This window comes from Rhinichthys klamathensis, unplaced genomic scaffold, assembly GCF_029890125.1.
Source record: "Rhinichthys klamathensis goyatoka isolate OS25496 unplaced genomic scaffold, OSU_Roscu_1.1 h1tg000030l_1, whole genome shotgun sequence".
Lineage (NCBI taxonomy): Eukaryota > Metazoa > Chordata > Actinopteri > Cypriniformes > Leuciscidae > Rhinichthys > Rhinichthys klamathensis.
In genome coordinates this window covers 1,145,596-1,158,983 of record NW_026606580.1, presented here as the reverse complement: position 1 = coordinate 1,158,983, position 13,388 = coordinate 1,145,596, and positions in this window count along the sequence as shown.

The following is a 13,388-nucleotide window of genomic DNA, read 5'->3' as shown; positions in this document are numbered from 1 at the left end:
TGAGAGGGCAAGAGAACTGGCACTGAGTGGGCAAGAGAAAGCCACACATATAAATGAACATAAGAGAAGATATTTTAAAGAATGTTGATAGATAGTTGATGGTACATTTACATTTAGCTGACACTTTTATCCAAAGCGACTTACAATTGCTATATATGTCAGAGGTCGCACGCCTCTGGAGCAACTAGGGGTTAAGTGTCTTGCTCAGGGACACATTGGAGTCTCTCAGTGGATTCGAACCCAGGTCTCTCACACCAAAGGCATGTGTCTTATCCACTGGGCCATCACCACCCCTGGTAGTGGTAGTAACTGGTAGTAACTAACATTCTTTAAAATATCTTATCTTATGTTAATTTATATGTGTGGCTTTCTCTTGCCCACACAGTGCCAGTATTGTATCAAAAGATGAGGTGACAGAACAGTGAAAAGATGGGAAAATGATTCTAGCCAGGACAGTGATTTGCAATTTAATACCTAATATATAGGATGTAATGGGTTGGGTGCCGACTGTACAATGTCTCTTTCTTCTAAACAGAATATTGCAAATATGTTTGATTTCCTTAAAGAGGCTGCCCTTGGAATTTGAATGAGGCAGAACATGTTTGATCAGCTTTCTCTAGATCTGAACATTCAGCATTCAGATGAGTCAAAGTGATGAAGTGTGCATTCAATCTATATTCAAAACTGGAAGATTTCATGGCAATTAAATCAGTAATCTTTTCATTTGTCCAATTAGCAAACCAGTAGAGCCATTTGGGTGCCAAAGGAAAAAATATATTTTCACCAGACAAATAGATTTTTAGCAAGGATGTATAAACCTTTCAAGACAAGTGACCGTGAGCTCAGATGATTTCTCAGAATGATGATTTATGCTTTTGTAGAGGCAACAGGTAATGCAATGTTTAACTTAATTAAGTGTCACTGCCAAATTCTCAAAATGAAAAATATGCTACCCACAATCCTGAAGAGAGTGCCACCATTTAGAGAAGCCAATATTACCACTGAAATGGGAAATATGTTGTCTGTGTTTACATGTTTCAAACAGACCGCTGACCTGTGCATTAGTGGAATGGACTGTTCAACACAATCTCATGGCAATAATCGCAAATATTTTATATTTATGCTTACCCTTTTTCCTAATAATACATTTTTGTTCATACAAAATCTCCACCTCTTAATAGTTACGTTTTCCCAAGATCTGGGGTGCATTTCCCGTTCAGTGACGTATCTCACTGCTTAAAGGGATAGTTCACTTTGAAATAAATTTTTGATATGTTTTAGCTTACCTCAAGGGCATCCAAGATGTAGGTCTCTTTGTTTCCGCAGTAGTTTCAATTTTGATATTTTTAGGTCAAACCGTTCTTGTCTGTCAGTCATATAATGCAGGCCTATAGTCACTTCCTCAAAGAGCATGCACAGAGAAGTCCAAATTAAACATTATTTAATGACTCGTAACCACAGCCACATAGTGATCTGAGGGCGCGGGCGCTTCGGTCTGTGCGTTACAAGAGGTAAAAACGATATAAATACTGTTCGTTTTCTCGCACAAACCGCTCGTTTCGTGTCTTAGGCAGAGCCGGACAGTAACGGAGTACATTTACTCGAGTACAGTACTTAAGTACAATTTTGAGGGATCTGTACTTTACTCGAGTATCATTTTTGGGGAGTACTCATGACTTTACTCAAGTACATTTGAGAGGCAAATATTGTACTCTTTACTCCAATACATTTCTATACATAACCGTGAGTACCCGAGTAAAAAAAAAAAAAGTAAAAAAAAGAGAAAAATCTCGGAAACCCTCAATTTGTTGTTTCCCTCTCAAACGTGATTGGATTGTGCAGGCGCCACTGATTGGGACAGCCTATCAGCAATCACTTTCAGCTTTCCGCCAAAGTCAACTCCATGGTCAGATTTTATATTACACATTAATGTAAGCCAAGCATTTGGTTTGATGTTCTTGAGTATGTGGTGTGTTTAACACAGTCAGGTTCAAATGTGGCAGTGGTGTAGCCACGAGGGATTTCTGATTTCTTAAAAAAAAATACTTTAGGAGGCAAAATATATTTTTACTGATTATGTGAATTACACTGCGCAAACCAAAGTAGGCTACTACCCAGCGAATGAAGAAGGGTTGGCGCTCAGTCTTCACAGTACATAAAATATTAATTTTGTTTTATTTTATTTTTCGGGTTTGCATTTATGAGGAAAAAACAATGTTATGGACGTGTTCTCCATTACGGACGTGAGCGCTCTGAAAGCGGCATAAAAAATGCTTTAAAACTTTCACAGAGACATCAAACAGAAAACACAAAACCTTTCTTTAACCTGAATTTCGTTTTGCATTAATTGTATCTTAATTTTAATCAATGTTTCATCAACCAATTGTTTGGGTTTAATAAATAAGAAGTAAATAGCAGACGATAGATAAGAAACAGAGGCGCCGGCACGTGAACTGGATCTCGTCTCATAAATGAACCGAAACTCAGTGTATAAGGTAGCCTACTTGCCTCTCACAGACATGTCTACTTTTAAACAGAAAAATTCAAAACGAAAGAAAACAGACTACAGACTGTTCTCTGCTGATGTAATCCGTATGAAATGTGCATTTCTCTCTGGCGCGTTCACTACTGAAGATCGCGAGTCAGCATCGTCAACTTCATCTAGCCGACACTGACAAAGAAAACACTTGTTTATTAACGAGTGTTTATTAATAAACAATTAAAATATCTCCTTGCTATATTTTACATATTCATAATCATTCCTTTTGCCGGTTCTTTGTGACAGCTTTTAGGTGCTTTATTGGCAGCGCCACCCTTACATGTGGTGTGTGTGTGTGTGTGTGTGTGTGTGTGTTGTCCCCGCATTTAAAGATGGGACCCCCCAAAAATTAAATTAAATTAAATAAAGCAACATGGTAAAAAGATGAAAATGACTTGATTTTACTTTCAATTCCTTTTACATTCTCCAAGGTATTAACATTAACATTTTTCATAACTCCATGTAGGACGTTTCTGTGCATAAATGTAAGCACTGTGGCAGTAGACTAGTAATGCAATATTTAGAAAATCTACTCTTGTACTCTTGATACTCAAGTACTTTTAAAAACAAGTACTTTAGTACTTTTACTTAAGTAGACATCTGACTGTAGTACTTTTACTTGTACTTGAGTAAAATTTAGCAAGGGGTATCTGTACTTTTACTCAAGTAACAAAGCTCTGTACTCTGTCCGCCTCTGGTCTTAGGCCATCAATGTGTACTTACATTTACGAGTCATTAAATCAGGTTTAATTTGGACTTCTCTGTGCATGCTCTTTGAGGTGGTGACCATAGACCTGCATTATATGACTGACAGACAAGAACGGTTTGACCTAAAAATATCAAAATTGAAACTACTGCAGAAACAAAGATACCTACATCTTGGATGCCCTTGAGGTAAGCTAAAACATATCAAAAATTTATTTCAAAATAAACTATCCCTTTAACCTCCATAGTACGATGCATCGTTGTAGAAACTAACAAGCTATGACTGTTTCCCGAAAACGGTCACACTTCTGTCGTTTGAACTACGCTATGCAACGATATAGGACTGTGGAATTTATTTATATCAGCGAATTATCTACTGTGACTGTGGAGAAAATTAATGAGGAAAAATGCTTTCGGAAACCCAGGCTACTGAAAAAAAAAAGTGGATGGCTGTCACTTAATATTGCAGTTAGATGTGTGAACAGCGAAAGAACATAATTTCCCATGTGTAGATTTAAAATTTCAAGCTAAATGATTTATTTAGTGCTTTAAGTTGAAAATAGGAAGCAGATTTATTTAAACAAACTGTCCAGTTGCAGACCAATAAATTCCAGAATTAAACATTTATATGAACAATGTTAATGTGTAGAACATGCTGAATCAAATTCCCTACCTGACTGAATTCACAGTCAGTGTACACTGGCTTCATTTGTTACTTTTAGCCATGTATCCATGCAGTGTCAGTGCTTAGTGATGTGATGGAGTTTGCTAATCTTCCTCTGCCAAGTTACTTTTCTGTTTAGTCTTTGTCAAGCCATTATAGGGACACATTAGGGACAACAGACTGCATGTGGTCCGTTTTTCCTTTCCTGTCATTGATTAAAAAGGGCCCTGTATTTTATTTCACCTCCACAGTAGCCAATTCGTCTGCTTGACAGATAGTTCTGCATATTCCCTGTCAGGGGGGCCATTTATTTAGGTGTCGAAGAATTAGATTAAGCCCAACAGGACTGATTTCATAGTCACGACTGGGCTAAAGAAAAAATTAAATAAAAGTCAGGATGCAAACATGAGGGCATATGGGCACACTGTCATATTACAAGAGGAAAGTCAACATGGTGTAATAAAGTAGTATCAAATGACTGATTGTATGTGGTGCTGTAGATGCATAACATAAATAGTTTTAATTATGTGGCTTTTAGTGGCTTTTTTTACTTAGATGAGTTTTTTATTTATTTTTTCTTAATGGGCTGTTTCGAGTGAAAATGAAGATAAATGAATTGCAGGGTGAGAATACAGAAGTATAATTAGCAAGTGTGTATGTTTACTTAATGATAAATGGTTTAAATGATAAATTGTTTCTGTCTGTCTCTGTTGTTTCACTGGTGCTGGAGGCATTTCGACACTTTGATTCACAGATTAGCGCTTAATTTCAGTAGTGTGTTCTCTCACCATTCTTTCTAATAAGTAGAGACTTCACATCTGCGGTCTTCATTAGTGTACATTTATAGTATTTAAAGTCTGTGCATTTAAGTATGTAACATAATCATACTTTAATCAGTTGCATTGATCTAAGTTAACCACTTTAACAAACTCACCAAAGTAATGGAACACGTATTGTAATAGTACAAACAGAATACAGAGCGGCAGAGGGTATAATGACAGTGCTGCTAATCAAAGGCAGTGGTTGGCTAAACCAATTACACATGGCTGGTCACCCAGAGGGCATTATTGAGCACCACACAGGTTTTATACTTCATTAGAGCAGACAGTTGCAGCTACTCTCAGAGTGCTATTCTGCGGTTTAAACTGTGCGGTTGTTAGAGTAGTTAAGCAGTGATCTCTCTCCCACTGATGTTGAGTGTGTAGGAAAGAAGTTATGTATGTGTTTGCATGTAATAATACAAAATATGTACTATTTGGGAAGCTTTCCCAGTATGAAGCTTTACTTCTTGATAGTCTAATTCAGAACACTGAAGAGAACAATCATAAGACACCATTTCCAGCCTCCCACTCAGAGCGAACTGACAGTGTATGCCAGGAGAACACTTTGTGGCTCAGTTAAATTGCTTTGGTTATTGCCATAACCAATCTTTGTTTTTTTTTCTTCTTTTTTTTTCCCAGGGGGAACTTTAAGAGGACGGTTACTAGTGGAATTGTCTTGAGCTCCAAAACGTTATGCAGAATAAAGATTAAATCACTCTATCCACCTTTTTCTTTCAACGCGGAAGTAAGGTGTTTTCTGTTAATGTGCTTTTTTGCTATTTTTTTTGCCGCTATAGGGAAATAGCAAGAAGAATAAAAGTGCAGTAAACTGTAAAGCTGTTTGCGCTATAAACCAGCATGTTTAAAATGAAGACAATGCATTAAAATATTATGGCAAGAACTTCCAGTTTGCAATATCAAGCATAACGAGTTGTTTTGTACAGCTAAAAATACAACAAGCCGCGCCCGCTCTTACCTGACAAATAAGGTGGATAAATGTGTAAATAAACGAAATGATCCATGGTGATAAGTTCAGTTTAGTGCTGGACTATCTGGGGTAATTTAGACATACTATGAGCAAGAAATTGGTAAATATAGTTTACAAAGGAAATCTTGGTGGCTAAGCTAATTAAGAAGCATGTTGTGGCACACAATATATGCTGGAAGCCAGGAATGCTTGTCTTTTCATCAGGGACGTCCGAACTAAGGTAAAGGACAGTTAATACAGAAGCTCCACAATAGGAGATGAAAGGAACAGTTCACCATTTAATTTATTAATTTTACAAAATTGCATTTTCTTTTTTTCACAGAAAAAATAAAGTAAAACAGGTTTGGAAAGACATTAAGGGTGAGTAAATGATGACAGAATTTAAAGAAAAATTTAACTTGGTGTTCCCAAGTTAATCTTCATGCATTTATGATTGTTCATATACTGTACTTGATTGTTTATATGATCTCTGTGTGTTGAACAGTCACAATTATTACACACCTGGATTTATTTTTAGGTGACATAGTAGTTGCTGCATGATTAGATTCAAGTCCTGCTGTCACTGAAAATGTCAGGCTCATTACTGCCTTGATCTTAAGCTAATCAAGTCAATAAAGTCACTAACTAAAATGGAACCAAATGAGATTCTGATCCTGTTATAACTGCATGGGTGTTGAATCCTGTCCGTTCTGCATAAATACTACTACTACTTCTTTGATTAGACACTGTATATGAATGGTGCATAAGAACATGCTGATATTTAAGTAAATTTGTGTTCTGAAAGTTTTTGATATATTATATTGGTTGAGTTTTAATGAAGCTTTAATTTCAATGTATGTTTCAGCAACTGGTCCACAGAGCTCTGTTGTAACCGGTGGCTCACGACGCCAAGAGTGATATGCAATCAGCGACACCAGTTATAAAACACTTTGGCTCTGCGTTGTGTAGCCTGTGGAGTAGACACTGGACATGCGACAGTAGGTGGCGGTTCTCTTGGATCTTTTATTCATCCCCCCTGATATAAAACACAAATAAGCAGCCTCTAGTGAATTGCCCTTAAAGTTCTCTCTCCCACAACAAAACAAAAGGGGAAAAGCAAGAAACATAAATTGAGAAAAAGAAAATAGTTTAACATAGAAGACATACCTGACATAAAACACAAATAAGCAGCCTCTTAGCGTCAGTCGCTAGCATGCCTCTTGAGGCCAGGGGAGTGAGGTTTACACGCACAGCTCTTACTGGCCTACGTCCTTTACACTAACCCCCTAAACCTCACTCCTGTCCGGGTCACGGCACAAAATGTAACCAGTCCTACTCGTCCCGCTCTAAGGTTCGTTTCCGAAAAGCATCGTTAGCCAACTGGTCGCAAATTCCGTCGTTATCCGCATAGTTCAACGAGTCTGTGGTTCCTGAAAACATAGTTCCAGCGAACATTCGCAAATAGCATCGCAAAGTTGTTGTGGTTGGAACGACAGCTCTCGACCTGTGGTTAGAAGCATGTTTCTTGTTTGCATGACATGTGGACTCAATAAATCATTATCTTGAGCAAAAAATAAGCAAGCTGACATTCAGAATACTTACAAGTGTAATTTATGTCTTTTAGTTTGCCAAGAGATTTAAAGCACCTTTTTTAAAGAGTGCGCATGTGTGAACGTGTTCTAGTACGGAAGCACGAGCCTATGATTGAATCTGGAAATAAATCAAAATGAGAAATAGTCAGACGCCATGTCCGTAATTTATAGCAAAACATCTAGCATTAATTCGATCTCAAACAGATTCGTAAAAAGAAGTTATTCCTCCACCACCTGCGTGACATCATTAACCAACATGGTTGAACGACCAATTTGCGATAATACGGTTTCGGGAAACAGTCGTGACTAGCTAGTTGCTCTATTCAACGATCGTACTATGGTAGTGAAGCAGCGAGTTATGTCATTGTATGGGAAACGCACCCCTGAGCGGGATTTGAACTGGAGTCTCCGGCATGGGAAGCGGACGCACAAACAAGGACGCTAGTGCGTCAGTCACTAGCGTGCCTCTTGATGACAGGGGAGTAAGATTCACACACATAGCTCTTACTGGCTTACGTCCGTTGCACTGGCATAATTTGAACACTGGAGACAACTAGCAGGTATGCCTAACAGCTCAGCAACCTCCTGTGATTTAATCGGTGTCAGTGTGAATGCCTCTTAAAGGACTGAAAGAGAGGAGAACATTCCCATCTCAAACTCTTGTAATGCTGCCTCTGAGCTCTGCTCCTGTCCTCCAGGCATTGCGGTGTCTCTATTGTGATGCTCTCTATGCCCTCTGAGACTGTTTTAATAATGTTAGACGCTTCGGTATTGTGTTGAAAACTGTTCTCTAAAGGCTATGTACCAAAGTATGCCTTGTGGATCTTGTTCCCTAGGGCTCCACAGGAGTGTATGGAATACAATGTTCTATACAGTTATTGTGTTCAGCCTCAGTGAGCTGGTTTGCTGAACGCAAAAGGTCAAAGGATGAATCATGGCTGCCAGAGTTATGCCGTTGTGGTTTTATGCCTCAATTTTACCTCAATTTGTCTGGAATGAATGTTCTAGCGCACTAAAAACATTGAAATTGCCGGCCACCCATATGGCATGGCAGTGATGCTGTGACTCGAAAAGTGAAGAGCCATACATATGTCACATTCGCCAGGAAAAGTGCTACACCTGGTCTCTGTCATGGTTTAAATTGCCAATTCCTCAGTTTTAGAAAAATATGTTGCTGTCTCCACACAATGCCATGACCACCTGTGATTGGCGGTTTGTCTGGACCCCTGTCGGTGAACTCTGCCCCGGCTCTCCCTGCTGCTTTCGTCAGAAATGGAGAGCCGGGGCTGAGAATGAGAGGACATACCTGTCCGGACCTTTCTAGCTTTAATGAAGGAAAGGTGATGGGGCTTCTTGGTATTCTCCTGCAGAAGTCATTAGGGACAGTGGGGCTGCGAGCTTCAGGTGAGCACAATTAAACGGCTGTCTCGTCAGCTTAGCATTAAGGTTGCCAGTGTGAAACTAATAGGTCTCTACTGCTTTTGTGCAACTCCAAACTGTTCATTTTTCCTCACTTGGAGGGTCAGAGGCTGAGTGTCCGGGGGAAAGAGATAGAAAGAGAGGAGAGGGTCAGTTGAGAGGAGAAGCCAGAGGATATGGAGAGGAAAATAAGACTAAAGCATAGAGAAAAGAAATGTGCATGGAACGAATATCTTGTTCTTTTTCCTCTTTTGAAGTCCGTAATGATGTCAAAACTTAAAGTTGGCATGAAGTTGCTATAGTGTTTTCTTTCGTATATCCGAGTGAAACGTTTTCTCGAACAAAAAAAAAAAATGTGGGGTGGGACTTGATTTATTCCATCTGGAATTGATTAGATGGTTGGATGGTTGTGGTTTGCTATTGGTTGATCTCATGTGAGTGACAGCTTGTCCCGCCCTCAAGCCAGTAAACAAGTCATCAGAGAAGAGAATACTGCCCTACAAAGCAAAAAGGCAGTAACTACGCAGAGTGCAGAACAGAGAAAAATGACTTAAAAGTTATCCTGTCATCCAGCCTAAGTAGTTGTAGGTAGATTATTGGACATGTGGCTGTTTTGTTAATTTATATAAGCTTATTCTTTGTACATATCAATCCTCATATTTAATTTGATATTTTACCCCTATTTTGCAGTTACTGTATTCTTGCTTTGTATTACTTACAAAAAACGTGGCACCATACCAAGGGAAAAGGCAGTAACTACAGATTCTCCAAAAACTATTTTGCCACAACCTGGCCTCTGAGTCAATACACTGTGTTTGAAATAATTGGAACCATTTGGACAACATTTTCAAAAATTTTGTGTTGCGAAACTAGTGTTGGGGAGCGGGCGTGTTACGGATATGTGGTGTAAATTTTTAGTAATCAAAAATCATGTCTAATTAATTGAAATCATGAAACTTTTATTATAAACTATTATTAAACTTATGCAATATTTTAAAAACAAACATTTTTGGTCAAACAACATGCTGCACAATGAGCTTTACTGTTAAAATTAAAACATTAAAGAAAAATTGTGATTATTCCTTTAAAAATTAAGTTTTAATCTTAATTTATTTGTAGTGTTAGTATTATTATTACATTGAGACGTTTCTAAATTCTACTGTACAGCAGTAATATATTTCTTGTCAAGTTAAACCGAACTTTTATTTTGACGGGTTGCCGCGAAGACCGTGTCCTCGTATAGGCAAAAAAGCAGCTCGATCGTCACACACGTGCTTCAGCGCGCGCGCGTGTGTGTGTGTGTGTGTGTGTGTTAGTTTGGTAGGAGAACAATTAGGGGAAACACTGCATCTCAAACTAAATTTGTGTGAATAAGTTAGAAGCGTGAAATTGCAAATGTTAAAACCGTCCCGTGAGGATGCTGCGAAATCAGCTGTGTGTTCACCATGGCAACAGTAACTACACTGCGCAGCAACACAGTTATTTTTTGTTAGGTAAAACATAGCAAGAATACAGTAATGGATGTTACTGTACTCTTGCTTTGTTTCACTAGGGCTTTTTGCAGTTACTGTACAAACGACTACCATTTTTCTCCAAAACGACACACATTTGAGATAAGATGTTTTGTCACATAAGAAAGGATGCCTTGAATGTCATGAAAATGATAATAACTCATTTTTGACCAAAAATGCAGTTACTGCCTTTTTGCTTTGTAGGGCAGAATAGATGTCGCTGCAAGAGGAAGTAATTTGGATAAAAGATTAGGAGAGCACATTAATTAAAATAATAAATAAATAAAATAATGATGTGCACGGATAAACCGCCCTTACAGAAGAAAAAAAACACTTGAATTTCCCATGTTTTCCTCATGATCACATGGATTTCACACGAGAACTGTTCCAAAACCACATGTTAAAGTATGTTTCACACATGTGTTACACATGTGACCACATGCAATATTTTTCTTTTGTAATATTTATCTTTTGCAGTCATTACTTCAGTCCAGCACTGAAGGGAACCTCCACTGAGCCTTTACTAATGGTCCCATCACTGACTGACCATGCTAACAATGAGGGTCATGATTGGACCCCTTGCAGAGCAATAAAAGCCTTTAGACTGGGGAATGGGATGCAATGGGCCGCCGCTTTGTCTTCCAGCTACACGCAGATGGACAAGGCTAATGGGCTTGTGATGGCAGCCTATCAAATAAAACCTGTCACCACTCTTACTAGTGTGCTATGGCCTAACAGCGGAGAGGTCATCTCACTCGGGTGATGGGGTGGGAAGGGGGTCATATAACACAAGATAGAGGGCACTTATTTGATGCTATTTGGATTTGACAGAGAAAATGTTTTGTTCTGTTGCCAAGGCATTCGATAGGCACAGCAGTTGCCAAGACAACCAGTCGTTCAGTTTAGTCACATGAAATAAATTGTATGTTACAAAAAGCTTTGCGTTTGTTTTTTTGAGGCAAATGTTGATTCTGGAGATTTTTTTTTTTACTTTTGTTTTGTCCAAAGTAGTTATTTAACTCAATTTATTAAATAAGGCAAAAAAAGTTAGACTTCAATTTTAGAACTGAGATTTGGTTGAGATTACTTTTCTCTAAAAAATAAATAAAAATAAAAACGTTTTGGGGGATCTCTCTCCTCACAATTTTTTTTATGTCAGACTCTTTCATAACAGAAAATATATTTAGATTTTTTTTAACTCTAAAGCCATGTGGTTTCGTGAAGAATTATTATATTTTTTTATAGAGGAATTTTTAAGGCACTCCTAATATTTTATAAAAGGTGCTCTAAGTGATGTCACACGTTTTTTAGGCCAAACATTTTTTGTCACATACAGCAAACATCTCACTATCCTCTAGCTGCCTGTCCCCTGAACACACTGTAAAAAAAAACCGCGGTCTCTGTAGACAGCCAGGCTCCACAAACGGCAACAAAAACAAACTGGGCCAACCCGCACCACGAAACATAACAAACAGTGTTCCAGCCAATAACCGTCAAGAAGGATTTGGGGGGTTAGTGCGCGGATGAGGAGGAGGGAGGCTCTAGCTAGCCTCCGTTTTGTTTAACAATACTTCGAACGTCAACAAGAAGTGGCGTCACCCAACATCACTTAGAGCACCTTTAAATGAAATAAAATATAAATGTATTAATTAAAAAATAAAAAATGTAAATAAATCAATTTGCCAATTGACAAATAAATATTTTGTTACAAATAAAAACTGAAACGTTTTATTAATATTTAATAGTTAAATTTAAAATTAAAATAGTTAAATATAACAATACATTAATAAATCACTTTCCAAGCTGACAAATAAATAGATATTTAAAACCACATTTTAAAATCATGTTTAAAATGTTAAGGTAAATGTATATTTTTAAGCATGAATTAAACTTTAAAAAATCTCTGTCAGTTTAAAAAGTTATTACTTACATTATTTATTTATTTATTTATTGCAATGATTATTTTGTATTAATACATTGACAATCAATTTCTTCATTTTATGTTTAATTGGCACCCCTAGTTTTCCGTACCGTACTGCATGTTTGAGTATAATAATGGTAAAATAAAAATGTAGCTAATAAACCCAATTCCCAAACCGATTCAAGTCAAGTACGAATATATATTTCTCAGCCCATGGTCTGCCCATGTTTTGGTCAGTTTAGTGTGAGTTTATCTTTATGGCAATAGTCTAAAAAGTAAAAGTCTGGCTAAAGGATGCAGCAAAATAAAAAGGAAAGTGTCACACTAACAAGATAAGTAATTTGTTTATCTTCTTGGTTTTATCCTATATCGTATTGCATCAGTTCACCCAATTCATTTTGGTGTTAAGTATTCGCACACTCACTACTGCTTCCTGATTTTATTTTTAAAACACATACTATAGTTAAACTGAACAAGATCACACCATCAAGATGCAACACCTTCCCACAGAGGATTCATCAAGTGTGTTGCTATAAGCCAAGGTGACACGCAGGTGAAACAATTTGGGCTTTCACACATCACGTCTTTACTCCACGGCATACATCATGTGCAGATAATGATTTTACTTATCTAAAAGTTTTCTGCAGCAATCGGTTTAAACTTTTTTTTCTTGTTCTTTTGTTGTAATGCACTGAGATCATATTTCTTCCTAATCAAAATTTAGAAATATGACACATTTTTGAGTAACGACTTAAAGTGAATATTCTCCATTGCATCTCGTTTCGAGTTCCAATGAAGAAATAAAATCAGATGGGTTTATAACAACATGAGGGTGAGTAAATGATGACTATTGATGACTAAAATGATTCATTATTGTTTTTATGCTGAACTATTCCTTTAAAGGTGCAGTATGTAATATTGGCAGCATAGCGTTTGAAATGGATACTGCAGTCCAAATTCAAAATACTGGAGAGAGTCGACGCTCACACGGGTTGCCAGATTGAGGACAAGCAACGGGAACGAGCGTAATATACAAGGCGACGAGCCTTACAATGTTGATGAGTGGATTTATCCAACCCGATCTCATGACCAATTCGTACGAATTTGTACGAGTGGCTAATTCGTAACAATTCATACGACCTGACTCGTACGAATTTGTAGGATTTTTGCTAAATCGTACATATTTTACGAATTCCAAATTCGTATGAATTCATACGAATGACCTACCCCTGACCCCGCCCCTAAACCT